Source organism: Petaurus breviceps, unplaced genomic scaffold (genome assembly GCF_028583685.1).
Source record: "Petaurus breviceps papuanus isolate PSGF00001 unplaced genomic scaffold, PetGlider_PUasm1.0 47, whole genome shotgun sequence".
Classification (NCBI taxonomy): Eukaryota; Metazoa; Chordata; class Mammalia; order Diprotodontia; family Petauridae; genus Petaurus; species Petaurus breviceps.
This window is the reverse complement of record NW_027186349.1, coordinates 8,576,845-8,594,295: the sequence shown is the minus strand read 5'-3', so window position 1 is coordinate 8,594,295 and position 17,451 is coordinate 8,576,845. Positions and strand designations below refer to the sequence as shown.

At 38.3% G+C, this 17,451-nt stretch overlaps 1 protein-coding gene across 1 annotated transcript in view; it reads left to right on the top strand.

The window, feature by feature from the left end:
- The first annotated feature begins 3,943 nt into the window (after positions 1–3,943).
- BASP1 (brain abundant membrane attached signal protein 1) overlaps positions 3,944–17,451 on the top strand; it is an 89,266-nt gene continuing 75,758 nt past the window's right edge. Inside the window, exon 1 of the mRNA XM_069101405.1 lies at positions 3,944–4,157. The gene's annotated coding sequence lies outside the window, so the exon portion shown is untranslated. The remainder of the gene's footprint in view (positions 4,158–17,451) is intronic.

Below are 17,451 nucleotides of genomic sequence, written 5' to 3'. Positions count from 1 at the left end.
CTGGGACCCAGAAATGATGACACACAGGTCCTGCCTGAATGAATTCAACCTAAGCCTTCTTTCAGCCAAAGAAAAACAAGGTTTATTAAAGATCTGCCATGTTGGTCAGACTCTTAAGGAATCTGAATATTTATATCACTAATGCAAGCAGACCAGATTGTATCTGAGCACTTTCATAGAAACAAGATGGATCTTACATACAGAAAGATGGGGGAGGGATCTAAGAGTGGCCAAATAGTCTGGGGTGACTAGAAGAGGGCTCTAGAGAGGATGATCATGGGAATGGCCCCAACCAGCTAGGGTGACTGTGAGGTAGCAGAGAAGGACTGGGAACACCAGGGACCTAGACCACTGTGACCAAGGGAAAATGAGGTCTAGAAAGAATCAGGGGTGGGATGGTACCAGGAGCAGAAAATAAAAAGCCAGTTGACTGGGATGGGTAGATACCAGATCAAGGGAGAAGATTCAAGGAGAGTTCCTGGGGGTTTTCAGAGCCTGTGCTCTGTCAATGTGACCAGCCATTTAGCTGCAACTTCCTTCTGCATTCTAGTTTTCTTTATAACAAGAATGGTAAAATTGGTACCATTCAATTCCTTAAATTCTATGTCTATTAATTGGTAATAGCTAACTTATGAAAATTGTGTGATTCTTAATGCCCCCTGCCACCTACACAGGGCAGAATGCCATTTTGTATATTTTTATTTATTTCATGGGTTGCCATGGTCCAGTTGAGCAGCCCACTGGTGACAATCTCAATAACTGTAAAAAATCAACTGTTAGAATGATTCCTCTCCTCCTTCCATTGAATAATATTTTAAATACCCTGGAAAAACTTTCAATTAAAAACTTTGTCATGGATTCTTTAGTATAATTTTTTTGGTCATAAATTTATATTTGTGCATATTGGTTATATTTAAAACAAGGCATACCAGCATTTTAAAAGGACAGATTTCAGTGTAAAGGAGTCCAAAGTCCGGGGCTGAGTCACACCTTTGCCTCTTTCATTGTGAGGCAAATCAATTCACTTTAATGAAACTTCCATTTTCTCCATTTCCAAAATGAGGATAATACTTACGCTAACACATTTGGCTCAAAGGACACAAAGTGAATAAAGTACTTTGTAAATGTAAACAATCATTGTCATTTTAAATGATAAAGAACTTCACACAGAGTTTAGGTTTGGTCTAAGAAAATATTTGAACCATTTGTAAGATAAGAAAAGTTCTCATGAAGGTTAAGTTTTTGAACTTAGGTTAAGTCAAGGTTTGGCAATAAACACAGGCAAAATACATTCTTAAGTATTTTGTTGTAGGATTTGTTGTTTGATTTTTAGCAAATAGAGAACCTCAATAAAACATTATTAGCTTTGAAACTTGGGGTGGTGGTGGTGCATATAGGGAATATGTTGTTTGACTATGCAATTTTTCAACCTAGGTTTAGTTTTTCTTGTTTCCTCAGGGTAAGGAGGGAGGTGTGGTGTGAGAAAGAGAAGGCAAATCTTCATGAAAAATAAAATAAACTTTAATTTAAAAAGGAAATCATCAATCTTCCTAAACATAGAAGTTTCAAATTCATTCCTCTGCATTCTCTAAATCAAACCTTTTCAGCTTTTCTGCACCCCCATAAAAGAAACCAGGATTCATTAATTTGTCTAGATGTGTGATTGGAAACTGTACTAAATGAGGATTTTAAAGCTATGAAGTTGTTGAATTCAGACAGCCTCTTGCATGGGAGTTCAAGGAAAAGCTTCCACTCAGGATTAGTTATGCTGTTAGACCATTATTCCATAAAAGCAGAGACCCCTTTTCAAGCTTCAGGAGGAGAGCTGAACATGACAGAAAATGAATTTCAGTGGACCAGTCGTTCTCATTGTTGGTTTAAGGATTTCCCCCCCCTCTAGTTTCTATGGCAACAGAGGATCTGTATTCCAATCACATGCTCAGAAAGGGTTGTTTTCCTCATCATGAAAAATGAACCTCTACAAAAGATTGTACTTAATAAGAATTTCATAATGTTAAAAACAACATACACATCTGAAGGATATCAGGAATCTTTCACTAAATGTGAAATCTAACATAATGAGTTGCTTTTGTTGTTTTGCCATATTTTAATAAATAAAATACCTCACACTGACTTAGGCACAGAATTGAAAAAATGTGGTGTCCAAAATAAACAAAAAATAACTTACCTACTAAGACGAGAAATCAAGAAACCAAGGCTTAAAATGACGAATAAGATTGACTAGTGTTAAGAAAATGGGATGCTTTGCAGGGAGGTGTATATGATTTACCTTCCTACACTCCAATAACATTGATTTTTCTGCTGCTTTGCTCAAAAAACCCGAAAATTTCATTCCCTGGACATAGTGGAGAAAACTGTTGCCAAATTGCATACAGTGATAGTCTAATTTAACTGTAAATAAATTACCGACACAGTAAATAAATGTTAACATTAGAAGCATCTAAGGTATCACAATGCAATCGTAGAACTATTTACATGGTCACGATTGAGGTATATTAATGTATTTTGTTTTTATCCTTTTCTTTTTTTAAATGAAGGACCCTTTCTTCCCCCTTCAAATTATGCAGCCAACCTACTTAGAAACTATTTTCCACGTCAATAAAAGGACTTACCTTTTCCCAACCTAAATGCGGATATTTATATCCTTCATGTCTACTTCCTCCTAATTTTAATTACATTTTATTGCACAGACTCTGGATGGAGACGGCCACTTCTGAGATACAAATTCCTGTCTAAAACCCCGCTCCAATTTTGCAATTAATCAATAATCCAGTTCTTCCTAGAATTTGAGGGAAATAGAAACGTTTCGGCAGTGCAGGAAGGGGGCGCCAAAATGCCGCAAATGTAAGTTCAAGTCCAGGACTATGAAGCCTTTTACCCCGAAGTAAATTTCCCTTTAATCAAATCTAACAGATGTTAATTGAAAATTTTCCTCCCTTTCCTTTTTTATTTCCTTCTTTCCAAAACGGAAGCCAGGTGTGCAGTACTTCCCAACATGCTGTATTTAGGGGATTAATTGGTGTGTAGGTTTTTACATACTCGTGGCAGCTTTTTGCCAACATTAACTTGCCACAATTAGTCAGAGGTTGAAAACGTGCGGTTCTTAGCTGGACAGCTGCTAGATGCCTAGAAATAATCCCTTTATTTAAGGCGTGGCTGCTTATCCCTCTTTTTTTCTTTTTACCAGGACAGACTCGCTTGCTTAGCTTTTTTCTTCTTTCCTAATTCCCCGTGCCACTTGTCTTTGGGGGCTCCGGGGGCTAAGCAGAAGCACTCTCTTTCCAAGTCACAATCCAGACACTTGTCCGCATTTAGCCAACCTATTCCTCGACCTCTCTTTATCTTCCCCGAAGTTGGAAGAGCCACGCTGCCGAGCCTCTGGCCTTCTGGGTGGTTCGGGGTTAAGTCCATCTCATCTACAGAAGAGAAGAAAAAGAGCGATGTTTGCGGCCGTAGTGGTCTCAATTTCGTGGACTTAAGTTCCTCGGTCTGAGAGAACAATAACCTTCCAGTAGCCCCCCAAACACCAGTGTCTTCCCACGCAGAGGATTTCTGGGCAATAGCTAGGGAGAAGAAGCTTCTTTTCCCGAATGCTAGGATCCCCGCTAACTGGTAGCACTGTTGAAAAGGTTAGCTGTTGCAAGCAAGGTAGTAATGGACCTTGCGTCCCAGAGCTCTTAGCACCTCTCTTTAAAACGTTGGGTCTCGACGCCCCCTTAAGACTGGGTGGGAGCGGGAGCGGAGTCTTTCCAATAAATAAAGCAATTGGGGGGGGGGGCGCAAACACACTCAGAGCTGGCGTGGCTTTTGAACTACCCATAGACTGTTACCAAGAGGCGAAGGGGGAGGGGAGGCAGGCGGGGAAGAGGGAGGGAACGAGGGAGGGGGGAAGGGAAGGAGGGAGGCAGGCGAGGGGAGGGAGAATGAGAAATGCAGAGGCAGCAGCGGCGGCGGCAGTAGCAGCGGCGGCATAGCTCCAATAGGCTTCCCTCACTCCAGTCTCCGCTCTCGAGCCCGGGAGAGACATCGCGCCACCCAGCCCTAGTAGAGCGGACCCTAGGCTCCTCTAGTCTCTCTTGGTGACACCAGGGCTCACCACACACACACCGAGGGGGCGGAAAAGAGAACAAATCCAGGTAAGGAGGAGCATCTCCTTTCTACCATTTACACATTGCATACATGGGGAAGCATTGCTTTGGAGCCCCTTTGCCTCCTGCCTCCCTTCCTCTTCTTCCTCTGCCCCCGAACCCCTTCTTTCTTCCCCCGGAGCGGGAAGGTGGGGGGCTGAATTTGAAGGAGTGGAATGGGGGAAACGCCTCCACATTCAAACAGAGGAGTCGTCTGGCTGGGCTCAGAGTGAGCCTCTGGTTTCTGTAAGGAGAGAGCTATCAATTAATGCGAGGGTTCCAATCGGATAGAAATAATTGCTCAAAGTTTACACTATTTGTAAAGAAAGGGAGGCAAGGATTGGGATGGGAGTGATTAAAGGGGGGGGGGTGGGGGGCCTTAGTGGGTTGGAGAGCATAGCCAAAGAGGGAAGCTATTGAATATAAAAAAATAGACACACACACGCCTTAACTTGGGTGGAAAACAGTTTTTTGAGGGTTTAAAAGAAACGTGTAATTGGAGCGAATTACAATTTGAAGAAAATGCTTCATGCTAGGGGCATGGCAGAGAGAAAAGATGGAGGGGCTCGAGGGGGGGTGGGGGTAGGGAGGGGGTGGGGGGGGGGGGGGGGGGGGGGGGGGGGGGGAGGAGGGGAGAAGAAATGGGTGATCTTTTGGGAGACAGGAATAGGGTGCTGCTTTTAGAAATTGGCTATATTTACCTGTGGCAATTTTGGGATCTTTGACTTTGGAGAGCCAGGATATCAAGGTATATAGGCAATAAAACATGAATCTGAAAACGTGCTTAGCCCATAGCTCTATCCTTCAGCATGGCAATATATTATTTCCACTAACCTATTGTGATTGTTGGACAATTAATATATCCTTCCTGGTGTTCAGTAAAGGCGCTCCGTGTTTTTAATTCTGTGACTGGTCAATGTGTATCTGCTTGGAATTGACAGCATGCTAGCTGCACGGAAACGGGGTTTAATCCCACTGTGGTCAACGCTTTATGCAAATGTTTGAGGTTTAGCGGCTTGCGCCTAAACCGAGCTAACGCTGCAACCAGACTCCGGTTCCCGCCCTCCTCACCCTCACTTCATTTTCTCCCACCAAACCGGCCCTCCTTCCCCCCCCTTCCCCCCAACCAAATTCGCCGAGCCGGTTGACTATCGCGTTTCTTAATTGCTAGCAAACTGCCTGGCTCCGAAGCGCAGTTTTCCCATGAATATTCATCGAATGCTATGCTGGGATCCTTATCCCTTTCCTACCATAAAGATTTCAGCCTTGAAACTACATGGACTCCGCCTGTCCATGTAATTTTTTCCTGCACTGAAGTAAACAGCATCTATACATTTTTAGAATAATCTGTATGAATACTATGACCCTATTTCCCCTGAAGCTTCTTCCCAGATGTTTAGTTTGTTGAGTGAACACTCAAAAATCCATGTCTTTCTTGTATGTCGGGTTGAATCTACCCCAAGATACTGCTGCTCTTGCTAATAGACCAGTACTGCGGTGAAAATGAATGAAACTGGACTGTAATTACCTATTCCTTTGTCTTTGCCTCACGCATGCGCCAGAGAGCTGGGTGTGGAGAGGGACATAGGCGGCTTGATCTCTCCATCACTAACCGAGCTCATATCAGAATCGGTGGAACAAAGGCCTAAATGTTGCATTAGATCCAGCGATGTAATGGCAGGTCTTTGGGGGAAGGAGGGAAACGTTCTTTTGATACAGGATGTCATCTCTTGCTTTCTTAATGATGAATGTGAAAATGTTAATTTTTTGTAAATCCAACTGTATCCCTAAAATATTAAAGGTGGGATTTACTGTATTCTAATTTTTCTATGCTTATTAATAATGACAGCTTCCCAACCCCCAGTACTTTATTACAAGTAAAGGTACTATTTATTAGTATCTCTTCATCCTTTGTCCTCCACACGTGATTCTCTATTGGATTATTTGATTAAATCAGATCTGCTGACCAAGAAGTGATCTGGGTGTTGCCTCTGGCATCACTGCTCTGGGAAGTTTACTACTGGAAATCACACAAACAAGATGGCCTTCAAAATCTAGTGAAGAGAAAATGGTTACCTTCCCAAACATGTAGTTTAAACCTTCCTATGTTATTTTCATTTCCACATTATTGATAGGCTGGGTCCTTAAAGAATAGCAAAACGGAAATGCTAATTGACTGTGGAGACATTTGGAGTGAGGGTAATTGTTCCTATATGGTTTCATAATGTCAACAAGGAGCATGGCCCAAATCAAATCACGTTGATTGCTGGGTGCTCACCCTTCACCAGATTCTTAAAATTTATTCTAGCTTTAGGCTTATAGATTTTTGTGGTCTTAAATACATGCCTCTTAGTGTGCTTACAAATTTACAAAGAAAGATTGCAATTTTATATAATGGTTGTATCTTGATTATGTAGCTGAATGGGTTAAGATAGAACTTGCTTATGGTAGTTGATTATATGGTTCCTTTGACCCAAAATTTCTGCATTCACCAGAAGTTTCATATGGAATGTCAGGTCACATGTCTTAAATTCTGAGAAGGAGAAAAAGAAGCCCAATAGTTCCACCACTTTGCAGTCAGATGTTTAGGAGGGCCATCCAGGATTGGAAGGGCAGGGTGCATTTTGTTTTTTGTTCTTTTATACAGTCCTAAATTCAGTGAATCTTGGATTTTAAAATAATCTTTTTGTTCAGTATAATTGACCAATTGCTTTATTTTCCCTTTCCATGTCTGGATTACTTCTTGTAGTTTTTACTATTCCTTTGCAAGAAAATAGGTGAGGAAAAGGAGTTAAAGTGGAGACAATTGCCTGCATATATTGATAGCCAATTAACATTTTGCTAGTGATATAAGATTGAAAGATTTATTCTTGTGCTTTTGCTATGGAGTTGAAATAGACAATCGTTTTCCAGATACACCTGAATTTGAAAAGTTCAATTGAAGAAAATATGAACACCAAGGTTTGTTTAGGCAGTTTTGCCTATCTAACCAAGATGACTTGTGTTCAAATCCAACCTCTGACACATTGGCTATGGGGAGGACACTGGGCAAATCACATAACTTCTCAGTGCCTTAGGAAACCCTTTAAGACTAAATTCAAAGAAGGCACTGACCTGCATTGGTGGATGGAGATTACTCAATCAGTCCTATACCAAATGAAATCACTGGTCTAATTTCTAAGTTTTTGTGATTGCTCTCAAAGTTGAGACTTGGCTCTGTATCAAAGGCACTTAACTTTAAATCGAAAGGCTTGGGGGTGGTGATGTGGTGGTCTTGATTATTTTACAGAACAAACATAATGTCTAAAAATGATGTATTTGTCTCTCCAGTTTTTATTTCAGATAAACCACAATTCATGGTCAAGATAAAGTGTGCCAATACTGGGGACAAGTATGACTTTTGGGAAGGAGAGATTTATCTCTGTAAACCAAAAAGATTTTTTTGTAATGTATAGTATTTGTGTTTGTATCTAACTGCATGATCCAATTTGTATCAACTTGAACTTATGATTCAGTAATTAAATTTTGTTAAAATAAAATTTATTTTATGACATAAATCCAATCTACCCTAGGATGTTGTGTTGCAGTATTTTCATGCTGCGTTTGGAACTTGATTGTTTTTTTTTTAAGTTTTTTTTCCTCTTATCTTAAAAAAAGGGACTATCCAGGTTGCTAATGTGCCAGTCCCCCATGGGACCCACTGAAAATTACCAACCTAATTCCCATTTTAAAAACATGTTTCTTTTAGAAACTTAAGAAAAAGGGATTCATAAGAACTGCTATTAAACTAGGCTTATCAGTGGGATAAGTAACAGGATTTAAAAAATTGGCCATGACATTCAGATATAAATAATGTACACATATGTGTTACATACATATAGAATATGTTATACATTTTACACACATGTGTGTCTATATATACACACATCAACTAAAAGAAATTGCTTACATATATGATGACCTAGACTAGCCCCATATTCTTCTCGGAAGGACTGTGTTGATCTAAGTTCTTTCTGGGACCCTCTAATCTTGTGGTACAAACTTATTAATTTACCTCCCTGTCTAACAAGATTACTATTTACTTAATGGTAGCCTCACCTGGTGAAACTAGAGTGCAAACAGTTCAGAAATAATCTTAAGTATGTGGATGAGCTTGTATTGCCTTTGGGCACCCAAAAGATTATCTTTGATCTTGGTTGTGAGTGGTTGGTAAACCTCTGACTTTATTAAGTCAAACTCAGGGCACAGCTTGCTTGCTGGGCCTTAGCTAGGGAAAATAGGGTGTCTCTGAATCGTATCTTGACTAGTCTCAGTAGCTTTTTTTATTGTGTCTTTATGAATTTAGGCAAGGTAATATGCATTCTCCTTTGGCTCAGTTATGGCAAACTTCTGTAAATGTGTAGCTGGGAAATGGTCTTTTCTTATTCTAATTCTGTTTGTTGGAGACTTCCTTGGTAAGTTTCTTTGACACATTTGTTCTGTTAAGGTATCACTCTGGAAATTCTATTTGTCGGTTACAAGTTATGGAGTAACACATTTCATAGTTACTGTATGCTCAGGAAGTATTCTATTTTATGTTTCGTTCTCCGTACTTGAAGAAAAATTTTAAAGTTTCTCCACACAAGTTGGAAAGCTGGGAAGGTGCTTTGATGATTCTGTCTATTTTCTGGCATGGTTCTGTGCATCCAAGGTGCTTAATGAATGTGTGTCAAGGATGTGACTTGGAGAATAAATGTAGATAGAGTGTCTTGAAGGGGCACAGTTCACATGGAGTAAAGAATTTATGACATCTATGTTACTGGTTTTTCTTCACTGGGAGCCCTAATGAATAGAAATTTTATGCAAAATGACTCCCCTTTCAAAGCCCTGAAGATTCGACTGACTTTAGCCTAAAGCCACTACTTTCTTGAACACAGGCTATAGAAACAGAAGAAACTGATCCTGACAAGCCAAAGCAATCAGTGGCAATGGGATTGGAACGAGGAGAGAAATCTAGGAATAAATTCCTGAAAACATTAGAAATGGAAACCATCTGCAACACAACAGGGGCTCAGCGCATAAAGAAACATTTTTCAAGATAATATCAGAAAATGGTGTTTTGTTGTGAATGAAAAGCACTTATGGAGCATATGTCCCATATCATTTTAGAATTTCATAGATTTGCTCTTTGATTTTTGGTCCTTGTTTGGACTAGTAAGGCACAGAAATTCATTGTATTTACTGGATTCCAGTGGTTTTATGAATGTCTACTCTTTTAAGAATGACTTGTTCTTTAGAGAATATTGCTGTAATTTTTTGGATAAAGTGATATTGGGGGTGGAAAAGGGTAAAAGGCCTGTGATTTATGAGTGTAGACATCCTATAACTGAATTCTATAGTTCTAATGTCACCTTTTCACCAACTGTGCAAAAGTTAGGCATATTTATTTGTTTACCCATAATAGATACCTTAACTCATTTTCCTTTTGGGTGTAGGCTCACACATCTCTGAATGCAATCCTTGCACTTACTGGGAAATAGAAATAGATCATTCTAAAGAGTGGCAATGTGGTCTAATCGATAGAAAACCCTTTTAAGCCCTTGTCTTGCTGTGGAGGTGACTTTGAAAAATATAGGTAGGTGATCTCTTCAGTAGTTTCTTTATCTCTAAATTAGGGGAATCTGATGTAGCTCATAGAATGGCATGTGGATTTGGGGAACAAGCTATTTGCCCAAAACTTAAAGAGTATGTGAAGGATTATAATGTGAAATTAGCCTGGAAAATTTCAGTGTGGAGCTAGTGGGGTGAGGGCTTTAAATTCCAGGCTGAGGGTCTTTCATTTTAAGGGATCACTGAAGGTTTTTGAGGAGGGAGACAGGGTCAGATCTTTTCTTTAGAGCAGATTATTTTGTTATCAATATTGGAATGGAGCAGGAGACCAGAGGCAAGGAAATTTGTCAGGAGGCCATTAGCATTTACAACTCTTGAGATCCTACTTATCAGTATGAAGGGAAACCCATATTACATTAATAACTGATTTGAGTATTTAATTTACTTAAGCCCCTGAAATGAATTGGTTAACTTCATTGCTAAGGGAGTCAGTGCCATAAGCATTTGTAAGAAGCACTCTAGTATTGTCAATAAGAGTTGATAAATCAATCTAGATTAAAACATTCTACTTAAATTGACACATTTCTGGCCCCATCCACAACTATGAATAATTTGGGGATGATTTTTTTCTCGGATTTCTTCCTTGAATTTATGCTTCTACCTACCTAGCACTTTCATTCTGTATTACTGTTTGCATTTTTATCAACTTAGTAATGGTACAAAAATATTATGCCTGTTGCTTCACAGTGGTTTCTACCTAGAGAGATAGTGGTTCCTTTTACTGTCCAGAGGAAAGATCCTTTGGGTCTGATATAGAAAATGAACAAGACTCTTGAGTACAATTCTTAAAATTTGGTTCATGCTTTAATTCCTTATTCCTTTGCTTTATATTTTTCAGTTTGGGTAAGGTGTTTGAAGGTGGGTGGGTTCCACTTTTTGGCACCTAAGGCTATTGTTACTAGAATTCCACTTCTTACATAGAATGTTGGGTGCAAGGAAATTTATATTTATAGATAGCTTGTAGCTAATAAATTGTAGGCTCCGGATTAAAATTAGGGTGTGGTATCCTGGCTAAGTCCCTAGCTTTCCCACATCACTATGCTCTTTCATTAGCAGTTCTTTCCTTTTTTACTCTTGGTGGTAGGTGTTTAAAAAATTCTTATTGAATGACTAGCCCCCACTGACAATCTGGGTGGGAGCAAAGAGAGTACTTAACTCTTCTTTAAACCAAAACCTAACCACTAGTATAAAAGCTCTGAGCCTTGGCTCTTTCTTGTGTAGTCTTTGTCTAAGTAGATCTTTGTCTTACAGTTCCTTAGTGACAATTATCATCTTCCCAGCTTTGTGGATAAAGAGAGGAAAAGTTGAGCCAGTCTTAGGAATTTCAAATATTTTGGGTGGGTCTGTCTTTTGGAATTGGTCTTCACATTTTTGGCATTTGAGGGCTGGGGATGTTAAGTACAGACTGACCCAATAATTACCCAGTTACTTGTTTTTCTGACGTGAAGCAAAAAGGTTTTTGTCACCAGCATGTTTTGGGAACTCCAGCAAATTATCCAGAAAGGTTTAGATGCTGAAGTTGTACTTGTTAAATATTGCTAATTTACTTCTTTTCCATAGAGGTTCATCAGCCATGTGAAAAGTCTTGAGGTTGTGTTGGAGGTGATTTTGCATTTCTGAAGCTCTCAGCTTTTTAAATTTCAGAGGAAAATAGAGTTTTTAGGAGTTGAACTGTTTAAAGAGGGGAAACAAACTACTTTTGTCTTATTTAATGTGCACTCCAAGTGAGACTAATTTTTAGTCGTGCTGACTTGTAACCTATATCCCTTTACATATATAATCTCATCTAAGTGAATATTGTTCATTATAAAATTGAAACAGTATTAAGTATCCATATATAAAATATATTTCAGACAATTAGTAGCTCTGTGACTCAACCTCCCAGCCTCAGTTTCCTCATCTAATAGCACGTACCTCATAGAGTTGTAAAGATCAAATGAGTTCACTTGTAAAGTGATTTGTAGATCTTAAAGCACCATAAAATGTGCTCTAAGAGTGTGTATAATAGTGTACATGTTGTATAAATTGGGTTGAAAGAAGTTAAATAAATGCATTAAAGTGGCAGTAGATGATTATGAAACCAGGTACTCCATTTTCCATACAAAAAATAGCAAATACCAGTTTTGACCCAATATCCTCTTCCATTTTTCTCTTAGAACAGGAGGAGATGAATCTGTTTTAGATGCTTGCATTCTTTTTTCTTAAACTCCCAGTTACTCTTAAGTGGTGTGATGTGCTGGGAATTCTCCAAATAAGCACATGGTAGTTAACGTAAAAAGAATGTCCTCTATGTAATGCTGACTGCTTTTGAAGAATGTCATAAAGACCAGCAGGGGCACTTCTTGCTGTTGAGTCAGATTAGAAAAGATCCAGGTATTGAATTACTGAGAAAATGTTTATTTTTTTTTTCTTTTTTGGAGGGGGGAAGGCAGGGCAATTGGGGTTAAGTGACTTGCCCAAGGTCACATGGCTAGTGTGTCAAGTGTCTGAGGCAGTATTTGAACTAAGCTCCTCCTGACTCCAGGGCTGGTGCTCTTTTTTCACTGTATCACCTAGCTGCCCCTAATCCCTTCATTTTAAAGATTAGAAAACTGAAGACCTAAGAAATGAATTTAAGGTCATACAGCTATGATAACATTGGATCATACATTTAGAACTCATCCAATGTGACCTCATTTTATAAATCTATAAACTGAGTCTCACAGTTTAAGTGCCTTGCCTAAGATCACACATGTGCATTTATCTTTGCCATTAGTTTGACATTTATCCCTTAATGTTCTCTATTGAAGTTATTTTCCCCACATTCATGTCCCTTACTAAATCCTTAATTTCTAATTTACAATGTATATCGACTATACAGGAGTTTGTGTGTGTATTTTTTGGTTCTATCTTCTTTCCTTTTAAAAATAAGAGCAAAGATGAAAAGATGGAGAGTTTGAGGAATGGGGCTAGCTAGATGATAGAGTTGAAATAAGGGCAGTGAATAGTTTCTTGGAATATGAGACATTCATGTTTGAAAACATTAAGCTCCATTTTCCTTGGGCCTGGTGCAGGAGTGAAATTCTTAGGTTCTAGAATTATTAGGATGGAAAGAGCATCTGAGGTCTTCCAGTCCAGCCTTCTCCAGCATGAGACCACCTCTGGTATAGTTCTGGGGTTGTTATGGAAATATTTGGGATAGATGTCTTTTTACTCTGAATGCCATTTGTTATCAGGGTTCATGTGTTAATGCTGACATTCTTAAATTTTCCTCAGCTTGGAATTGTGACCTATAAAAAACCCTTCAGTTTAACTTGGTCATGGAATTTGGAGCTGGAGGAAATGTTAAAATTCAGTTAACCCAATTCTCTCATTTCCAGATGATGTAACTGAAGTCCAGAGAGGGGAAGTCATGTAGGTAATAAGTAAGCAGAACTAGGATTTGAACCAAGATCTTTTGATTTCAGCTCTTTTCAAAATACTATGCTACAGATATATAATCACAAACGTAGATTTAGAAGAGATTCCTAGACACCATCTAGTGTAGATAGCTCTCTTATTTTACAGATGAGGAAACTGAGATCCCATGGACATTAACTGACTTCCCCAAATCCACAGTGGCACTAGGTAGTGCCAGAGGCAGCGTTGGAACACAAGCCAGCTAACTCATTCGTTATATCAGGTATAATAGTTTAATCATAAGGATGCTGAAGTAAACTTACTTAAGTAGACCCCTGGATTTTAGACAAACTAAAATACCATTTAGGTTAAATTTTAAAATAACCTTAAAATTTTCTAATGATTCTCACTCTGAATAACCTTAATTTTAAAGGTTATAGATTTTTGCTTCATATTTTGAAAGCACCCATTTTCCCATTTAACTTTAGTGGTGGTAACCACACAAGCTCTGTGGCTTCATCATGGTCTGGAAATTTGGGTTTTCAAAGGCTATGCTACATGCTGGGATAGATACTTCCAAACTGGAAATGCTTTTAATTAACTATAAAACTGAAAGGCTAGCAGGTTGGCAGCTAGGCAATGAATAATTTGGCCTTGGGAGAACATAAAAGCTTAGATAAGAGAAAACTTTGTTCAAGCAAATTATTTTTAGATAAATATTCCACTAAATAGCTGTTTCCATAAAACAATTGTTCATTTTATTGTGAAGCTCTGGGATCAGAATAGGAGTTGAGTAAGATTGTATCCACAAGAATTAAGACAAATTTTGGGGGGAATTATATTAACATAAAATAAATTAATTCTAAGACACCAAAGTAACCCTTATGCACATACAGTAAATGATTGTTACATTTTTGGACCAAACCAGGTGCTCATTTTGATTTGAAAACCAGTACAGTTTATTGAACAGACTGAGAACCAACCTTTTTAAAGACTTGAGGAGAAATATAAATCAGCTGTTCATTGGATTAAGAAAGTGAAATAAATCCCAGTTCTTCTCTGAACTCAAGTTTCCTGTATTGCTTCAAGAAAAGAAAAAAAGGAAGGAATGAGCTAACTTGGACTCTGGGTACAGTTTGCTGAAACTCTTTTCCATTAAGGAAGCATAATGCTCTACACAAATCCTAAACCATTTTTGGGAAAAAAAAAAGTCAAAAAAAATCCTGTGAAATCCTCCACAAATCAAGGAAACTTCTACAGATTGCTAGCCTTCTACAAAGGCAATTTGTGTGTAGACAGCTCTCATTGTATTGTATTTAACATATATGTTTATATAATATAAACACTTCTGCAGTTTAAATTGACCTTGTTTGCTCGAACTTGGGTTCATGCACATTCATGGACTCTTTAGCCAAAAGTGTAAAGAAAAGGTCAAGTGTCCAGTTTGCAAAAACACTTGGTACAAAATGTCTAAAATTTAAGCCTACAGCTTCTAAAATGTTAAAGTGGTAAAAATGGTCAGTTCATATATCATTCCATATGTATTCTCAAAGATTGCTTTTTAGTTTTAGTTTTTAGTTTTGCTTTTAGTTTAGTTTAGCTTTTAGTTTTGAGAAGTTTCTTAACCTGGTGCCTGTGAATTTATTATATAATTTAGTATGTGTATTTAAAAACATTCTAAGAAGGGCTTTACCAGATTGCCAAAATACTCCATAACACACACGTTAAGAACTTTTGCTTTACAGTATTCTTGCTTACTGAAGAAAACAGGTGGGTTATGGGAGTTAGGGAGGTCAGTGAACCAAGATTAGGAGATATTTTACCTTTTTTGACTTGGGGTAGGTTGGGTGACCTCCAGGCTGTTTATCAAATCCTCCAAACCTGCCCTGATAATACTTTTCTTGAATCTTCCCAGAATGACTCATTTTTCTGTGGCCAAAAAAAAAAAATCTTAACAATTAATGATAACAATAGGTCCTGGGGCTCCTCTTAGTTACCAAACCTCAGTGAATAATGCCCTATTGATGGAGATTTATTGTGGCCTTGCGATTTCCTCAGTAGCCAGGGAGATCTTTTGTTCAAATCTCCTCCTTTGATACATTAGTGCTCCTACAACGTGGCTTCAAAAACAATTTACTTGCGTGAAGCATGCTCTTTGCTTCTCTTAAAGAAGCACGATGACTTGTATTTTATACTAGTGTAATCTTGTTCTGTAGATAAAAGATTAACACAAGTTTCTTTTTTCAGTGTGACTCAGCCCTTAAGGGGAAATTATTTACTGTAAATAGGCTACCTCACTCAACTGAAAGACTGACCTAGCTAAAAATCCAGCTGAAATAATTTTTATTTAGTGGAATGGTTGGGAAGACATATTAGTGAGGTATTTATTTAAGATAAGGTAATAGTGTCCTCTGCAATTTTGCCCAATAGTGGTCATACAAACAGTAGTCCTTTGGCGACAGACTTGGGAGTGCAGGCAATGGAGTTCATAGCTGGACTGCCACTGAAGAAAGAGAAAGGTACTCTATATTCTGGTGAGGAAATGAGATCTCATAAATCTCAACAATATAGACTTAGGGTTGGAAGAGGTCTTCTAGTCTTTTTTTGCCATACAGGACATTTATGCCTCAGGGAGGGGAAGTATCTAACCCAGTTCATACCTGTAGTAACATCCAAATCACTATGGTGTCTCTGTTATATTCAGTGTATAATTTAGCAATGGGCTAAATGTCGAAGACCTTCTTTGTGCATAATTCAGTTACCATCTTTCTAAATCAATAGAAGGAACCTCAAATGATCGATCTAGTTTAGTAAGTCTCATTTTACAGTCAAGGAATAAGAGGACCAGAGAAGTTAAATGTAAGACCACATAATAACAATAACAATAATAATAGCTAATATAGCACTTAACATGATAGACACTGTACTTTATAATTATTATCTCAATTGATCCTCACAACAACTGTGAGAAATAGATTATTGTTAAGCCCATTTTACTGATGAGGAAACTGAAGGAAACAAGAAGGGTCACATAGTGTCTTGACATCAGATTTGAGTCCTGATCTTCCTGAATTCAGACCCAGCACTCTATCCACTGTACCTCCTAATGTTAGTAGCAATTTTATAACATAGTGGATAGACTATTGGACTTAAGTGTTAGGAAATGTCGAGTCGTTTCAGTTGTGTCTGACTCTTTGTGACCTCATTTGGAGTTTTCTTGGCAAAGATAGTGGACTGGTTTGCTATTTTCTTCTCCAGCTCATTTTTACAGATAACAGAAACTGAGGCAAACAGGGCTGAGTGACTTGTCCAGGGTCACACAGCTAGTGTCTGAGGTCAAATTTTAACTCGGGTCTTCCTCATTCCAGGGCTGGTGCTTTATCTAGTTGCTCAAGAATCAGGAAAACAGTGAGTTTATATTCTACCTCTGACACTTAGCCATGTGACCCAGGTTAAATTAGTTAAACTTTTTCTGTTTTCCTCTATAAAATGGGAATAATAATAGCACCTTGTTGTGAGGTTCAAATGAGATAATATGTAAATTACTTAATCTTAAAGCACCATAAAAATTTTAGCTGTTATTACATAGAGGTCCTCTTAATCCAAATCTATGGCCTTTACTCTTTTACTATGCTGGATACCATGAAAGGAACAGGTAAATTGAACTACTAATTTTTTTTTAAAAAAGGATGATTTTTGTTATGGAATTAAAAAAAAATAACATTAATGATTTTGGGCTTTGAATACTACATTCTTCCAAAATATGTCTGTTCTTCACAAGAGTAACATAAGGGATTCTGGATCGGATTGCAGTTGCACAAATGGTCACTGGTTTCATCTGCTCTCTTAAGAGCTCTTATAATTTTGAACTGCCCCCTTTTTCCCCCACCCCATTCCCCAATCAGGTTAGAATTCAAGCAAGTATTGACAATGGCTATGCAAATGAAATGCCTATCACCCTTCGTGGGCTGGACCAAGTAAACTCAGGATAATTTTACAGCAAAAATATTTCCAGAATCACTGAAAGAAATGTGGTTAGTTTTGAAAAACAGTCACAACTAAGGGAGAAAAGTACACATATTTCCCCCCTCTAGTATTAAGTAGGTTGGCAGCAAATTACACAGTGGTAAATAGGTTGCATGCCCCAACAAGTTGGCTATCTATTCTGCATAGCATACCTGGTGGAGAAATATCTGGCAAACAGCAAAAATATTTTTGAATAATTTGTAAACTTGGTGATGCTGGTATGTGACTTTGGGGTGGAGTGAAATTTAAA